The sequence below is a fragment of the Mustela lutreola genome, chromosome 10, assembly GCF_030435805.1.
Source record: "Mustela lutreola isolate mMusLut2 chromosome 10, mMusLut2.pri, whole genome shotgun sequence".
Taxonomy (NCBI): domain Eukaryota; kingdom Metazoa; phylum Chordata; class Mammalia; order Carnivora; family Mustelidae; genus Mustela; species Mustela lutreola.
Window position 1 is genome coordinate 3581947 of NC_081299.1, and position 18093 is coordinate 3600039.

An 18093-nucleotide genomic window follows, 5' to 3' on the forward strand; every position below is an offset into this window, starting at 1 on the left:
CAGAGCATCTCTGCTGTTTCTAGACATGAGGCTTCAAGAAAAGGTGTAGGGATGTCTGCCTGCAGAGCCCAGAGCAGCGGTCCTGAGAGGAGGGTGATAAGACCCACAGTGACCAGCCGGGCTTTAGAGGCCGATAGGTCTGGCTTCTGATCCTGAGCCCAGTGTGCGATGGCTCTATGTACAGAGCAAGTGTCTCAACCTCCATGAGTAACTGTGTCCTCACAAGGGTGTTGAGGATTACTTGAATAAGAAAAATGAATTGTCATTATGTACCCAGCCCTTTACTAAGTCCCTGACATGTTCTACCTCCTCTGATTCCCTGGCATCAGCCCCATTTTACAGGAGGGTAGACAGGGGGGAGGCAGGTTATGCCCCAGGCCACCAGGTTTGTAAATGGCAGAGCCAGAAATGAAACCCAAAAGTCTGATTCTAAAACCGGAGTCATTAATCGCCAAATGAACCCAGAGGCTATAATAAAGATGGCAACGGTGGCTGCTGATGGTGATGCAAACTGGTGGTGATGATGGTGACGGAGATGGTGTGATGGTGATGTTGATGTTGATGAGGATGATGATGGTGATGGTGATGGTGTGACTGTGAAGCTGATAGTGATCGTGATGGTGGTGATGATAGTGATGGTGATATTGATAATGGTGAGGATGATGTTGGTGATGCTGTTGATAATGGGGATGATGATGGTGGTGGTAATGATGATGTGATAGTGAAGCTGATGGTGATGGTGGTGATGATAATGATGGTGATGGTGATATTGATGAGGATGATGGTGGTGATGGTGATGATGATGGTGGTGGAGATGATGATGACGATGGTGATGACGGTGGTGATGTGGTAATGAGCCGGGAAAAGACAAGGTCCCAAAGATAGGGATGGGCTCTTGGGCCAAGATGACCAGGAGAAGGAAGGCAGAAGATCCAGATAACTAGTAAAATTAGGGAACAGAAACCCAGGGCAGAAAGGAACCAAATCTTGTTCAACTCTCCCATTTCCCAGATGACCAGACTGAAGCTTCAAAAGAAAAAGCCCCTGGTTTAAGGTTACTAGCCTGCATTGGTGCTTAGGCCCACGCCCCATCTCCCAGCTCCTAGTGAGGAGTTAATCATCCAGTCTCTCACAAAGAGCTGAGTGCCATCATGGTCCTGGGGCATGGGAGGGCTTCCCTTCATATTTTTTGAATTCCCATCGACTTACAAAATGGTCCCAGCATGGATCAGAAGTCTGGAAAGGTGTCAGCCAGAAGAGCACCCAGTTTTGCTTCTAGGGAAGACTTGAGGGTCCCCTAGGGTCCCAGGAAGATCTTGGCAAGAGGCAGAAGACCCCAAAAACAGAGCCTCTCTGACAACTGCAATTACTGTCTCAGGAATAGAGAGTGGAGGTCAGACCAGCCAGGGCTGGGTGAGGCCAGCAGTTAGACTATGGCTGCTGACCTGACCAGCTGCCCTCCCCACCCACCAGCTGCTGGATGCAGACCCCCGGCCCAGCTACACAGAGGTCCTAAAGTGTCCGCAGCATGCCAAGAATCCAGCAGAAGGAGGAGCGCAAGTCTGCAGAGAAGCCAGGAGTCTGGGGAGTGGGCAAGGCCAGAGATGCTGGCTCCCTGGTCAGGGCTACCCGGCTGTTCCATCCCTGCCACCCTGCTGGTCTCCAGGCTCTCCCCTGTCCACTGTCCAGCCACTGTCCTCTCTGCCACTGAGGAAAGCCAGAGACCGCCACAAAACTCAGAGGTGGACTCGGGCCAGGAAACAAGCAGGGCTGTCTGGAAGAGAGAGGACTTGCTGCCCAACCAGCTGCCCTATCCTCCACCCCCTTCACTGGCCCTGGCCCAGGAGGCTGCAGAGCCCGCTGGCCTGGTGCCTGGTGTGAGCCAACAGCGCCACCATCCGCTGCCAGCTGGGAAATCCTCTCCGCCCACGCCACCGAGACCCACCCCCAACAGCTTGCCCCTGCCTGGGAACCAGACCCTGGAACAGGACGCAGGGAGGGCCTTTCCAAGTGCGGAGCCTGAAAGGTCACCCCTGTCCCCTCGCTCAGCAGTTCTCAGGTTGGAGCGGTGATGCTGGGGCTGACAAGAGCAAGCCAGGCCGTCTCCAAGCACCGCAAAAGAGGAAGAAACGTTGCCTGGGCTGAGAGATCGGTGTGAGGGATCTCCCCAGTCCTTGACACCAGCCTCCGAGGCAGCCACTCTCTTCTTCTCTGGATCACACGCGAGGGAGGGAGGCTCGGAGGTGTCGAGGACACTCCTGGCATCCCAGAGCTGGCAGAGCCACATGTGGGCAGAGGGAAACTTCCACGAGTTGCTCTGCCACCTGGGTACTAGTCACTGGGGACATCTGGATTGGCAGCTACTGCTCAGAGAGAAGGAAGATGGCACCCTCTTCCCCTGCATCGGCCTTCGGGTTGTCCCCTGAGGTCATTCTCGGTGACCGCCCGGTCCCCAGAGAAGATCGGGGACACGTGCAGCTTCAGGACTAAGCTAGTCTCATAGACGCCCATCCAGGGAGCAGCCTGGACAAGTCGATCCTGAGACAGCATGTGGCTAAGCCCCCACCCATGACGACAAAATCTTAGGTCTTGCCGGAAGCAGTGGTGGCGGGGCCGGTGACGTGGCGCCCAGCACAGGGCCTGGAACCTGGAAACACCCGACGTGACCACGTTGCGCACGGGGCCTCTACCCCAAAGAGGAAGCCCTGGGGCTTCGCGGACGTGAACGGAAGTCCGGCAGGCCCGCACAGAGACAAACGCCACCGCACGGCACCACAGGAGCTCCTGGCTCAGGGGGCGCTAGGGACACTGAACAACAGACTGACGCTTTAAGTGGGCGTGGCGTCATCTGGAATTTTCTGAGTAACAGGAGCATATGTGTTATTCCAGCCCGACAGCAGCTAATGCTAATGAGGTGACGCTTGGTGGGCCTCTAGCAGCTTCTGGACGGGGCCTGCTTGCCCGGGAACCAGCCCAGGGATGAGAGGGTCGGAACGTTCAAACTCACTCCTTGACCTCCGGGGAGGGGGTGGGGGTTGAATTCAATCATCAGTGAGAATCTCCAAATTGGGGAACACACACAGAGGCCGGGGGGGGGGGGGGGGGTCCCACCCACCATGCCCGACGCATCTCGTCCATTTGGCTGCGCCTGGGTTGCATCCTTGACGACAAACCAGCAAACCTAGGTGGGGCACTTTGCTCAGTGTCATGAGAAAATTATCAAACCTGGGGAGTGGCCAGTAGAAAAGTCCGTGCAGGCCCCGTTCTGTGCCCCCTGACCTGCTGACAGCTCCTTCCAGGAGGCACCCCAGCCGCCGAGAGTTCAGAGCCGGAAACCATTCCAGACGCGTCTGCCGATGTCACTCGGGAGCATCCCGGTGGGGGCAGCGGGGAGGGGGCATCTGAGGGCTGAGGGCTGAGGGCTTTCCTGCTGGGCACCCCCCCCCCTGCCTTGGCTCGGTCACAAGGGAGGAAACATGGCTCAGAGCAAGGACCACATCTGAGCCCGGAGGACGCGGGGCGTCACCCAGTGTGTCTGGCTTGTTCCCGCTCAAACACAGGTCTCCTCCCCGCTCCTTACCCACCCCCGTCTCGACCCCCCACAAACACGCCGCAGTCCAGGCAGCACCCCACACCCTGTCCCTCTGCCTCCAGCCCCTGCCTGGGCGGTGATGACCCACGTGTGATGTCTGATGAGCCGGTCAGATGCTTTCGTCCCCAAATCACAGACTCAACCCATAACCCAGACAGACCCCAAAGAAGCCAACAGCTGTGGCCGTGGAGAGAGAAGGGGGTCCCGACACCGTACCCCAGGCCTACATCCAGACAGCGATGAGGGGGGTGGCCTCCGTCACTCCGCAGCCTTCCCACCTCCTGGACAGAGACCGTTTTGTCAAGCTGATGTAGAATCTCTCTTTGACCAAACTCCACAGGCTCCTCTGAGCCCACTTTAAACAGGCCTCGATTTTGGACCTTCTGGGGTCATCAACCCCACAGAATCCTGCTAAGTTGTTTTCGCCAGAATGCCCCGCCCTCCCTACCGGATGGGGGTCCCTCATCACCCCTGCCTGCCCTCCGCACGACGCCCGTCAGGTGATTCCCTCCTGCTCTTTCCTCCTGGCGATTTTCCATCCACGGCCCCCAGCCGCTCGCCCGTTTTGGACGAGGTTGAGCCCAACCTCTCCCCTGCCGCACAACCCCGCTGCAGCAGCGCCTGCACCCACCGGGGGCGCCCCTCCCCCACCCCGGGATGAAGTCGGCCTCACTTGGCTCTTTAACAAGTGTCACTGACTAATTTTTTTTTTTTTTTTAACCAAACCCTGGGAAGGAAGAATGCCTGAAGGCACGCCAAGCTGAAAGTTGGCTTGGAAAGCCCCAAGTTTAGCAGCAATCGCCTGCTCCTTCCTGCCAACGCTTCCCAGTTCACCGCTTCCCGGGCAGCCCGGCCCCAAGTCCCACTCGGCGTGGGCATCGCCAAGCTTCGTCTGGAGCTTCAAGCTTGTGGCAGCGGGGCCGGTGGTGGGGAGGAGGGACGTGGGACCTGGGCCCAGGGGTCCTTCCTGAGATGTCAGCTCTGCGGGGGTAGGACTTTGGTCTGTAGGGTCCCCTGTGTCGAGGGCCTAGAGTCGCAGCCGACACAGAGGACACATTCAGACATCACTCAGTGAATGACGGCGGCGGACGAGTCGCCCTGGGCGCACGGTTTGCACAATGTACAGGCATCAAGCACTCCAGGCAAGGTCAGGTCCCAGACACGAGGACGTGGGCTCCCCAGCTCAGTGCTGCGGCAGCGACACCAGGCCCTCTGCTGCACAGAGGGGCCTCTGGAATAGGCCAGTGGTGTTTCCCCACCAGTGCGGTGAACACTCCTGCTCTGTCTTCTTGGAAACCCCATGGCCTCCGGGGCTGGGCTGTGGGGGTCTGGCTGCCTGCGGAGATGGAAGAAGCCTGAAAACGTGGACAACAGCATCCAGGAGACAAACAAGCCTCCGCAAAAGGACCAGGAGGGTTTCCACGGTGACTGAATTCCCCAGGAAAGGAGGCGGGACCCACAGCACAGAAAGGCAGGCTGGCTCTGCCCTGAGACCCCACCACCGTGTCCTGGACTCTCGGCTCCATCTCCAGCCCCAGGGGCAGGCCGGGCTCCAGAGAGCGGCTGAAGCTGTCGTTGTCCCTAAAGGCACCGCCAAGCCCTTGTCCCCTCGGCTGCCAGCACCTATGTGCTAAGTCTCCCCGACCGGCCAACGAGAGCAGGATGTCCCCAACAGGTGAGGCTTCGTTCCTCCTGCCAGACCTGTCCCCTTCTGTGGGGACCCACTTTCCCGTCCGCTCACAGGGGGCTGGATCCGGCCCTGGCTGTGAGGGGGGGAGAAGGATCCTGGCAGCCGGGCACCGCCCTGGCGCCCGGGTCCCTGCGTCTCCCACGGGCCGTGTTTCCTCCCACAACCTGCGACAGCCCGTTCTCACACGCTCCTCCCACCGGCTCCAGAGCCCCTGGCCGGAGCGTTCCTCCATGCCTGCCGCTTCCTGTCCCTCAACTCCCCGCAAAAATGTTTTCAAGCAAAGCCCACAGCATCATTCCCGGGGACGGCTCCATTGGCCGGCCTGAGCTGAGCGACGGCCACGTGGGCTCCTTCAGGCCGGCGCCCGTGGGAGACCCCGGCTTCCCTCGGTCACCAGGCTGCTCTCTACACCCTGCAGGTGCCCCACGCCCGTGGGTCCCGCCTGGACGAGAGGCGGCACGGATGCTCCGGGGTCTGGTGCTGCCACTCTACGCTGTCTCCACTGAACTCTGTTCTGGGGACCACAGCCAGAGGGACCCCAGGGCCGAGGTCAATGCCGGTACCACCAGGCTCTGGCCCCAACGTCCTGGAACCCCACCACCCCCAGAACAACCAGGCCTCTCCCTGGGCCGGCGGGGGTCTCTGCCCCTCGCCCCTGCTCAGTCTCTCCTAACAGGACTCACATGCGTCACACTCACCCCTGGAAACCTGCTGTGGTTCTGCACACTCGCGCAGTGCTGCCCGACACCCCCTGTATCTCGTTCTGGAACATTTAATCCCTCGAAAGGCGGCGCCGGCGGCGCTCCCCACCTCCCTCATGCGCTAGGCAACCACGAGTCTGCTTTCCGGCTCTGGGTGAGCATGTTCTGGACACTCCGGTGGGAGGAACCAGATGACTCGTGGCCCTTGGGCTCGGGCTTCTTCCACGCAGCACGTGTCTCCCGGGCGCGTGCACAGTCGCACGTGTGACCACCTTGTTCTCTCTGCGGCTGAGGCGCGGCCCCCCGCAGGGACGGGCCACCTCTGTTCCCCTGAGGCCGGGTCGGGGCTGCTCCTGTATGCGGCCGTCATCGGGCTCCACGGAGGCCGGGGCAGAGGTTCACTGTTCAGTTGAAGCCAGTGTAGTGAGGACAGACAGACAGACTCACCCAAGGCCCTGGTAAGGTGGCTCGGCCCCTCACAAGTCAGAGGGAGGGGCTCCTGCCCACAGGGTCACACTCCACCACGGCACTGTGGTCCCCCCAGCCTCCAGGCAGCTCCAGGCGGGGCCAGGCAGGGTCTGGCAGGAAGGGGTCTGGGCCAGCACACCCGCCACCAGCCGCCAGCGGGGCCATCCTGCCCGGACAGGGTTCTCCTTACCCCCAACACTGGTGACGTCAACAGGCGCCCACTCCGTGCCCACCGCTGTGAGGTGGGACTCTGGGGGCCTCCGGAGTGAGGGACGGCCCCTGCTCTCCAGGGCCCAGGCCCAGGGATGGCAGGAAATGACCATGGGCAGCACCCTGTGGCGCCAAGCTGGCCTCCGCCAATCCGCTTGCCCGCTGGCTCGCTTCCTGGGGGCTGAGAGCCTGAGGGGTCTTAGGAGGGCACCTGCCTTGAGGAGCTCAGGACTCCGGGGCCAGGATTCTGCCGCGCAGCGTCCGGCCCCAGGATCGCTCCAGAGGGGGTCGTGGCAGGGAGAGCCACTCCACGGGGCGTCATGTTGCTTCCTCCCCTGCACGAGACTCGTGGCTGGCAGCAGCCGCAGATCTAGACGTCCTCCAGCATTTAGGAAGAAAGGGCCTCGCTGATTAAAGCTGTTGCCTCACCGCTTTACGCACCTCGCCCAGGCTGAGGGCAGCGAGGACCTTCATCAGGCCTGCTTAGGGGCCCAAACTTCCGCGGGAAGCAGGGTGTGCGGGACAGCCTCCCCTCCCCTCCTGATCCCAGGTAACAGATCCCTGATGTCCACACTCAGGAGCAACGCAGCCCCCACAGCAACTCCATTCTCTGCTCCAGACCCGAGGTGCCCCCTGCGGTCAGTGGAGTCGGGGGTCCCCACGTCTCCCCCCCTGCCCCACAGACCCTAGGCCTCAAGCTCCCGGGCTCCACGTCTCTCCAACCCAGGACACAGCCAGCTTCCCAGGACCTGGCTGTGCTGACGGCGAGCCCCGGGGAGGGCAGGTCCTGCCGTGTTCTCCCCAGCAGAGTCCGAGAGCCCCACTCGGGGACACGGTGTCACCAGCCCGCAGCTCACCCAGGCTCCTCCGCCCGGAATGCTCTTTCCCACGCACACACCATCCTCACCCCTGCAATCTCAGGGCAGGCTTTTCTCCTCTGGGAAGACCTCTGCCCGCCCCAGGCTGAGGCCGGGCAAGCAGCCCCTCTCTGGGTTCCACAAGCCCGTACCGAGGGTACGTCTCAGCCCCTGATTGCCAGTGGCCTGGAGCAGGGGCCCGTCTTACTCTGTCCTCTCTGTCCCAAGCACAGAGCAACCCTGGGAGCCCCGAGAGTTTCCCAGCCGTGGTCCCGGCCGAAGCCAGCACTGCAGGTCAGGCTGTCCCACCCAAGTCCCTGCGGCAAGGGTCCTTGAAGGTCCGCTCTGTCAGCAGCCCCACACAGTGCATCCTGCAAGACCTTGCTCGCCGGTCAGCCGGCCTCAGGGTTCCAGGAGCTTCTGAAACCCCAGTCTTGACTCACACGGGGATTCGACCTCCGTCCTGCAGCGGCGTCCACCAGCGTGCCCTCCGCGTGGGGCTTTGCGGCATCTCCCAGTAGGGCTGGCAGAGCGCATCGCCGGCACGGCGGGCTTGGCTGTGGGGCTGGCCTTGGCCCCCGGGGTGTGAGTGGGTGGGACGCGAGCCCAGCTGTCTCACGCCTGGGGCTCTGACACCCCCTCTGTGCTTCTGTCCCCTTGAGAACAGGCCCTGGGGGACCACGGGTCCCACAATGAGATTCACATGGGGCCGGGCTGACTCCAGCCGGCACCGCGACCAGACTCACGGGCTGCGCAGAACCGCCGCAGCCGTAAGCCGGGTGCTCTGGAGATGTTTGTTCCGTTAGTGCAGCCCGGAGCTGTGTCACGTCCCCTGACGCCCACTACCTGCTGAGCGTCAGGACGGCAGCCACAGCAGGTCCCTGCTGAGGAGGGAGGTCCACGGACAGTGGCATGGTGTGAGGCAACGGTGGCTTCCTGACGCACCCCCCCACCACAGACCCGGGTAGAACTGCCCACTGTCACAGGTGGGGCGTGCAGACCAGCACACGCGCTCGCGAGCCCCGAGGACGGAGGTAGTGGGGTCAGGCTGAGCCGCACAGGCCCGGGACTCCGCCCAAACTCTCCCCTCAGGGGTTCACAACACCTCCCTGGGGATCCCCACGACCACCACCAACCCAGAGAAGAGAGAGACGGGACCCGCTGCAGAGTTGGCAGGGCCCCATGCAAAAGGAAAACATGGGGCCCCTTACCGAAGAATCACTCCAGATTCCCGGGCAACAGCAGAACATCCCACCAAGTGCAGAGTCCTCCTAAGCACGGGCCCCTGTGCCTGCGCGCTCACACGCCCACAGAGCCCTCCGAGATGGGGAAGGAGTGTCCCCACCACCGCCTCGGCTCCAGCCTGGGCCTGACTATGACTGCTTGACTCTCTCCCTGCCCAGAGGCGGGCCTCAGAACCACAGGCTCCCCGAGGCTGACGCGCTCCGAGTGTAGCCCCTCCCTGACCTGGGTCTGGGAGCCTGCTCTTGGGAGAGGGCGGGTTCTTCCCGTGCCCGGGGACAGGTGCACATCCTTAAAGGGCTTGTTACACCTCCCACCCCAGGGGCTAACGTCTCCTGCAGGTGCTGGGAACCCAGCTCAGCAACTCCCTCTGCCGGGAAAAGCCACCTGGGCCTCTTCCCCGAGCTCGGGACCCCACACGCTGGAGAAAGCTCATCGGAACCCCAGAAGTCCCCGGGCCCCTAGCCAAAGCCAGCTGCCCTGCCCAGCGTCCCCAGTGTCACAGCCCTGGGTGTCGGCCACCTCCTCAGCTGTCGTGCGTGGGGCACGTCAAAGGGACCTGAGAGCGAGCACGCGGAAACTAGTTTCCAGCCACACTCAGGGGGGCTGCGGGCTCGCCAAGACGCCCGCATCAGCCTCCGTCTCTCACGGGACCCTAACGGGCCGGCAGCCTCACACGGGGACGTGGAGCCACTCTTGGACACTTCTGGCTCGCGGCACCAAAGAGCAGGGCTCCTTCATAATCCTTAAGAAACATTATTATTCCAGGAAAACTACTCAGTTAATCTACTGTAATAACCCTCTGTGAGGCCCTGAGACACTGTGGTCTTTTCAGTGCTCATTTCAGAAACATGAGCTGCCACTTTCCATCCATGAAGCAACAGAGGCGCCCAGCCTGGCCCCGATGGGGGTGCCTGTCCGCTTCGTATGCCCTGACACACACGGACATCGCTCCCTTCAGGACATAAACCTCCCCAAGCCCAGGGAGGGCTTAGGTGCAGGCCGGAAGAGCAGCGACCGGCTCCGACCGTGCCCGGGACAGACCAGAGCTGCCCTCTGCCTCCCCCAGGGGCCCAGGGCTCACCGCCATCAGCACGCTGCCGTCGGGGACCGCGAGAGCGGCGACGACCGGGCTGCGTTCCGGGGATATGGACATCGGATGGAGAGCCTGGGGTGGACGGACGGGGCCTGCCCCCTCAGAGATCCCCAGACGCCGCTGTTCAGCGAATGAGCGGACCAATGAACGAACCCGCACAGCCTCCCCGTAGGGCCGTGGGCAGCTCCTTACTGGCCTGCAGGACCACATCCCGGGGGATTTGCGGCCACCGAGAGCATCCCGTCCTCACATCTGCCTCTGGCTCCTCAAGCTGACTGTCCCTCTCCCTGCCGGTGACACCCGCAGCAGGGACCTCCCAGCCCGAGCTCTGCCCTCACGGCTGAAGACAGAGCCCTGTGGGGGGCCCAGTGGCGTCAGGGAGAGGCTCTCAGGGAAGCAACTGCTTCCTGGGGCCGAGCCCCTCTCTCCAGCCTGTCCCCGGCCTCCCTCGGGGCCAAGACGTCTGATCTCCTCCGGGCCCTGCTGCTTCTGGAGAGAAACTGTCTCAGCAGCGCCTGTTTCCACATCCGCACTGATGTTGTCTCGGTTTTCCCAGCTTCTTTTCCCGACTGGTCATCGCTGGTGGCGGACGGGAACTCCCCCTGCGTTAGCCCGTCTCCTCAAAGCTGTCAGCCGCAGCGCTCTGGGCTGCTGGGGTGCGCGAGGCCTCTCCCCTTGCTCCCCGGGCGTGGAGGCGCTGCTGCGGAGCCCCATGAGACGGGCTGTGGGGTCCCCCTGGCTCCTCCTCTCTCCGCGACCTTCCACAGGCTGCCCAGCCTCGGGGCCTCGGTCCCCTCACCTGCCCGGTCCCAGGGTCCAGGAGGATCCAACCGGATGCAGCAGCTTGCCCTCCCCGCGGTGGGGGGAGCCTGGGAAGTACAGCTGGTGTTCTGGGAGGCCCAGCTGACCCCTCTCTCCCATCCCCACTCCCCTGCAGCCTGAGGCAGGGTCAGGTGTCCCCCTCGTCCTGCATGTCACCTGCCAGCTGCTGACCCCATCCTGGCCACCCAGCCTCTCCCTCTCTTGTGCCCGGCACAGCCCTCACATGTGTCACATGAGTGCCTCCATCCTCAGAGCGCGCGGGGGAGGCAGCACGGGCGTCCCACCTTGCAGGTGCGAAGGTCAAGGCTCAGAGAGGTGAGTGATGGGCACTGGGCGGAGGGAGACCTGCCTAGCGCCTGTGCAGGGCTCATCAGGGCCTGCTGCCCGGGAAGCTGGGGCTCAGAGGTTGGCCAGGCCCCTGGAGCGAAGACGGGGTTCACAGGCCCGCGTTAGCTCTGAGGACAGAGGGAACTCTGCATTCTGGGCGGCCCAGGGCCACAAGTCACAGAGAGCGGCCGCGTGACAGCGTGGAGCTCCTGGAAAGGAACGAGGAATCCAAGCTAGAACCGGTATCAAGAAGGCCACAGAGGCCCAGCTCCGCCCTGTGCTTGGCCAAGTATGCCAGCCAGTGCGAGATGGAGGCTGGACCCCCGGGACATGGGAGACCTGAGGGTCAGCTTCCTCCTGGACCCTGGGGCCTGGATCCATGGAATGGTCGGCCTCGGGGGAGAGCGGCAGGCAGACCCCAGCCACAGCCCCAAGGCTGAGTGGACGGAGCCTCTGAGGCTCAGTTTACCTTATCTGGGACTTATGGCAAGTTCCTACATGTTCTTGGCCAGCCACGCCCAAGCCCAGCACCGTGGCGGTCTGACTCCCAGGCCAGGAAGGGGCTCCAACCACAGCAGGGAGAGGACTGTGGCTGGGAGGGGGCCAGGCCAGAGACAGGCCAGGCCAGAGAGGCAGAAACAAATGTTGGCCAGAGAGATAAAGACCCAGAACAAGAGACTTCACAGGAAGAGATGGGGAGTGGGGCAGAGCTTGTGTGGGAGGAGAGAGCGGACTGCCATTGCGGGGCGGGGGGCAGGGACCAGTGAGGGTTCCCCCACATCCCAGCCAGCCAAGCCTGCCCATCACTGCGGAGCCCAGCCTAGGAGCAGGGGACAGGGCGGCCGCGGGGAGACAGGCTCCACCCCACCCTGAGACCACCTGGCACCACCTGCAGGAAGACACCCCCCAGCCCGTGAGGGTCACAGATGCCAGGGACGAGGCTCGGAGTCAGGAACGGGGCCAGGCTGAGCCAGCAGGGGTCCCCGTCTGCCAGCGGGACCTGACGCAGGGACATGGGGCAGCCGGCTGAGAGGCCCGGAGCACCCAACGAAGCGGGAGGGCGCTGTGCCTGTGACGCGACGGTGGCATCAAGGGGTTCTCTGACCCCCACCGTTTCTTCCAGCCGCCAGCACCATGCCTTCCACCGTGGCGCAGTGCCAGGGGAAGGACCCACGGTGTGGACGTGGACGTGGACGGCTGACTTAGGCGCCCGATAGGACAGCTACCCCTTGGGCCTCAGTTCCCAGCCCATGGAGCAGGGAGTCCGTGGGGCTCCCCCAGGCTCAGGCCAGGCCCGAGTCCCAAAGAGAAGGCCCAGACGGAGGCCGAGCTCTGCGCATCTGGCAGCTGTGGCGTGGATGAGGCCAGGCGTGTGGAGGGGCTGGTGTTGCCGGGAGTTCTGAGAGCAGAGCGGCCAGACTGGGACAGAGAGGAGGCTGTGACAGAGACCCTGGGCGCAAAGGGGCGGCCTGTCCGCTTTTTGTTCCTGGGGACCCACTGGTCACCATCCTGCTAGGACTCAGGGGACTCTGGGAAGGCAGGGCCCGCAAGGACGCTACGGACAGGACTTGCCCATGTTCCTCGGCTCCCGCTCCCTTGGGGCAAAGCCTGGTGCGGTCGCCCCAAAGCGGTTTCGGGCAGGACATGCAGCCTCTGGGAAAAGCTGCGCAGCCAGAGGCGTCCAAGGCACAAGGGACCTGAAGCCAGAGAGACCTTGACCTTCCTGCTGGGACTGAACACCTGAGCCTCCCCCAGTGCTGGTAAGTAGACCCGCCTCACAGCTGGGAAACCGACCGCCCCCTCCTCACAGACGGGGACCATGTGGAAGCCAGGAGAGCAGCCTGGAGGCGGCGGCCGGCAGCTGCGCAGGGCGGGGAGGGAAAAGCGCAGCCCCAGGCCTCGGCTCCCCACACGTCTGCACTTCAGCGGAAAGGAGGCTCTTGGGATTCTGGACTCTTCTCCGTTGAACGTTAGAGCCCTGGTCGGCGCGGGTCGCCTCCGGGGGGCGCAGCTCGCTTTGGCAAACAGTCGTTTCAAGGTTGAGCTCTTGCCGTGAGGCAGACTGGTTGCGGAAGGCTGACAAAGCACGGTGACAGACAAGGGAGGCCACTGCTGCCGGGGCCACTTCCACCAGCCCGTGGTCATTCCATAGATCACGGCGCCGTCCCCCACTGCCCTGAAAAACTAGAAACTGGGCACGAATCAGTCATGGAACGGCCATGACTCCGGAAGCCCCCCAGGTCTGTGTGGGCGCCAGCACGCCTTCCGCGCTCGTCTCCCGGCGGCTGCCACCACGGATTGCCCAGACTAGGTGGCCCTAAAACAACATGAACTCCTTTTCCCACGGCTCTGGTGGCAGGAAGCGTGACCCACAGGTGTAGGCTGCCCCCCGGGGACTCTGGGGGAGAACCCGTCCCAGGTCTGTGTCCCAGACTCTGGTGCCTCCAACAATCCTGAGTACCTCCGGCCATCGACGCCTCACTGCCCTCTGGGCCTCTGTTGTCACATTTCCATCTTCTCTGTGTGTCCCCTTCTGTCTCCTACAAGGACACCCCCACTGGATTTAGGGACAGCCCCATCCAACATGCTCACGTTCCCATCATCAGCCCCGCGGCAGCTGCAGAGGCCCTTTTCCCAAACAAGGCCACACGCTGAGGTTCTGGGTGGACGCGGGTCTCGGAACCCACGACTCGCCCTCCAGCTGCGGTGACGGTTCCTGGGCCCATCTTCCCGCCTGTACCAGCCTCTCCAGCCCTCCCGGACAGCCCACGGGCAGCGTGTGGCCTCCCCCAACATGGAGAAGGAGGCTCCTTTGGCTCTGAACAGCCTCCCACGGAGCAGCTCATTTCTGGCTTGGCCTTGGGGTCACAGCCATGGGGCCCACGTGGCACTGCCAGCAGGTGGGTCCCAGTAAAGTTTTCCGGGTATGTGGCACTCCTCGGCCTCCTGCAGCAGCAGGAAGGGCCTCGAAACTCTCTGCCGGTCCGTTGGAGTGAGGGCAGCATGACCCCAGTGTGCCCGGGCCACGCCAGACACAGGACCCACTCGAACCCCCCAAAGGCAGGCCGCTGGCTGCTTCCCTCCCCTCCTTCTCTCTGAAGCTCCCAGCACAGACGCCTGAGAACAAAACCAACCAGCACACTGAGACGCTGGGGGTCAGACCAACAAGCGCACCCCAACCCCGCACGGCCGGAGGAAGAAAACGTTAAGTAATCATGATGCTTGTTCTTCCCAGCCTCATGGACCCTGAGGAATGATTTTTAAAGGCGCTTTAATTTATTTCTAAATAGAGACAAACAGCATTAAATCATTATCAGGCGCGGGAAAAGCAAAGCAGTTAATCTGGCTTCCGTTTGATGGCATTTAGTTAAAAGTGGCTTTCGACAGGGGTGGGAGCAGGAGGGGCACGAGAGAAGAAGTCCAGTAATACCCAAAAATGCCCCATGGAGACAGCAACGTTCCCATGGAAAGATGCTGTGGCTTTCGGCTCGGGAACACAGCCGCCGTCCCCGACCAGGAGCTCCCGAGGCAGGCCGGCTCTCACGGACACCCGCGGCCGCCGTGCACGCCGGCTGCGCCCTGGGATGGGCGACCCGAAGGCCAAACGCTGCTTCCAGTCCCGGGCACCGGCTCAGAACGTTTTAGGGTTCACGGACTGGAGAAGGCCCACCTTTCACGGCCCGGAGCGCACCGTGAACGTGACCTGGGGTCTGGGCCCCAGCAGAAGAGCCCGAGTGAGCCAGATCGAGGTCACGGGGCTGACCTTTATTTGACATTGGGAATCTATCACAAAAGAAATCTCTGTTCTCTGCGAGAAAAGACAAAGACAAAGAAAGGGAAAGACGGGGGGAACGGCTCAGAAAGGCATCAAGGCTGGAAAAGCCCAAGTCCCACCTTGTACCCAATTCTCACTCCCCAGAGGGGCCCCAGATCAATCCCTGTACCCAGGACAGTGACCAGGGGCCACAGTCCCACTGGAGAGGGGTTTGGAGGAGCCACGAAGGGGAAGAGAAGACGATAGAACATCCCTGTGTAGACAACCTGCTTTTCAGATGTGATGAACTGCAGATGCGCCGCACGGCCGCCGGCCGAGCCCCGCCCTGTAGGCACCGAGCCCCGAGGCCGTGGGCAGCGTGTTCACGCAGACAGCACACGCCCTCGAGCACACTACTGGGTCAGAGCAGATCACTAATTTGGCCGCAGGCGCTGGTCCCAGGGCAGGGTGCCTGTCCACCCCAGTCCCGTCGGCCCCTCACGACCCCAAGAACCAAGTCCGGGCTCCTCGCTGCAGCCCAGAGGCCCCTGCGAGCTGGCGCAGACCCTCCGCTCCCGGCTACTCCATTTCGTCCATGCTCTGCTCAACATCACCCCCTCGGAGAGGACCCGACCTCCTCTCGAGACAGACCATTGCCTCTTCGTGCTTTTGCCCCTCATGAGCTATCACCGTCTGAGCCTATAGGACGTGCCATTTCCCACTGTCTGGGTCCCACAGGGAGGCCGGGTCCTGGCCTGAGGCAGGGACTATGTCTGTCTTGGGGCACCGCATGCCCCCGCCCCCCACAGAGGGGCACCTGCAAGTCCACGTTGGATGAAAGATCAAACGAATGAATGAATGAATGGAGGAGGGAGTGATGAGTAACGAATGAGCTCGGCTGTGCCGGCCAGCGCCGTCTGTCCTGCCGAAGGCCCTGTCGCTGCTTCCTGCCGGGCTCGAGCACCGACAGGCCAGCCCAGGAGGGGCACCACCACCGGCTGCCTCCACGGCACCGCCGTTCTCACCTGCACACGGGAGGGTCCTGGTGGGGACAGGCGCGCATCCCGCGCTGGGGACACTGGTGTGGCGTGGCGGCACGTTTCGCAGGTTTCCACGGTCCCCTACCTGGGCATCCAGCAGCGAAGGGCCACAGATGACCCTTTCAGACTTTGTCTTAGAGCCTAGACCTGGGATAGGGAAGGGCCTGTGGCCCCACCGTCGGGCCAGGACAAAATGGACTCACGGTGGATCTGCCTCCCTAAGAAAAGTGGCAGCCGCGTGGCTTCCCACCTCTTGGAAGCATCTGGAAGGTGGAGGAGATGGAGATGAGAAGGTCCCGTGTCCCATTCCCCATGGGCGTCCCCTTCCCATTTCTTTCCTCCCAGCCTGGCTCAGCCGGTGCAGCGAGCACGCACGGGCGTCCTCGGAGGGGACGCTGAGGCCAGGGCTCGATGACACGGCAGGTGTGAGAACAAAGCCGGGGGCGTCCCCGCTCAGCCCGACCCCAGCCTCGGAAAGCAGAGAGCCTAAGTCCTCACCGCCCCCGCCAGCCACCAGAAAGACCCAACACCCTGACCTCCCACCGGGAGCCTCCGAGCACGGGCACCGAGGGGGAAAGAAGGGGCAGAGGCACGGACAGCAGGGAGCGAGGGGGCTCCAGGGAGTTTGTCCCCATTAGGGGCACCGAACGCACCCGTGTGCCACGGGCTGTGCAGACCTTCCAGGAACACGACAGACAGACAGACAGACAACCTCCTTCTCTGCTCTCGTGAGAAGTCAGCCCGCTTCTCACCCACAGCATCAGCTGTCCCCAGGGATCACCCTTGCCCGGTCCAGATGCCCCCACTGCGTGTGTGCCCTCCCTGTCCCCACAGGGCCACGGGACCACCAACGTGCCAGACCACCAACGCCTCTGTAATGCAGGGGCTCCCGGCCTCCTGCCAGCCACATCCCTGAAGGCCAGCAGGCCCAGGGAATGGGGTCCCCCGACTCCTGTCTCAGTCTCCTCTGAGCGTCCCGTGGCCGCAGTTTCTACCATCCCCCCGGCACAGACCCCGTGTGTGGTCGGCCATGGTCCCGCAGCATCTGCATCTGGCTGAGGCTTTCTGTAAGAGGAGGAGAAAGTGGTCCCTGTCACCCTCCCCAGTAAAAGCAGGAAAGAAAGGGGACATTTCTTCATCCTGGCCGTGAACAGTGAAGTCGTCTCGGAGGACGCAACCGGAGCGTTCGGCCAGCGCATCTCCCGACCTGTCGTGGGCCAGAGTGAGTCTCCAGACTCTTAGCACGGAAAGAGCAGAAGACTCACGAAGCAAGACCAGCGGAGCAGGCCGGCCCCCCACACCGCGATGGGCAAGCAGGGCACGGCGGACGGAGGAGCGGCCCGCGTGGTGGCGGGGAGGGACAGGACCCTGCGAGCCCCCCCACAACTGGGCAGGCCATGCTGTGCGCCGAGGCCTAGAGGTCTCCCTATGGACTGGCAGCCGGTTCCCCGGTTCCAGTTCCACGCACTTGGACCAGCACGGGTGCAGACAGGCCGAACTCTCACCCAGGGACGGGCGTGCAAACTTAGAAAACACCAGGTGGGGCCTCCGAACAACAGAGATGACAGCACATCGTCACATGGTAAAAAGAGCCCCAAGTCCCCGGAATCCACGGTCCATGCTGGTCTGGGTGCCCACCCCGGCACAGGGCTCAGGACACAGGCCCAGGCCCAGGCAGACGACACGGGGAGCAGGTTGGCAGCAGCGCAGACTCACTCTTTAACCCCACTCACAGGGTCAAGGTCTAAATCAGGGGCAGTGACTGTCCTGCCTCTCCAACATGGCACCTGGCATCCGGCCACGGGGCTGCCTGGACGACCCGCTCTCCGGGGCCCGCTCAGTCATCTCCGAGCACATCCCAGCCCTGGGTCTCGCTCCTCACCGCAGGAAGCCTCCGCCATTTGAGGCGCCCCAGAGACCCACCCCTTGCTCCCGCAGGAGGCTGGCCAGCATTTGCCGCCTTCTCGTCACCCAGAACTGGGAATAGCCTGCCCGGCCGCTCGCCAGGGCTCAGGCTCCCCTGCTTCCTTCTCAGCCGCATTCGCAACTAACGGAAAGTCACGTTTTCCTGTAAAACCACACGGGGCTCTCTCGGCTCTGCTCCAGCCTCCGAACTGCCCTCCGCCTCCCAGTGGGCCTCCAGCCTGGCCGCTTCTCCTCCCCACCTGCAGCTGTGGGCACGGCTGTGCACATTCCCCTGCTCCCGCCGCTCAGTAACAATGCTCCCAGCGATCCGCACACGACACCCGAAAGGAGGGCCGCTCCCAGGCTCCTTGGAGCCAGGTGCGGCCACG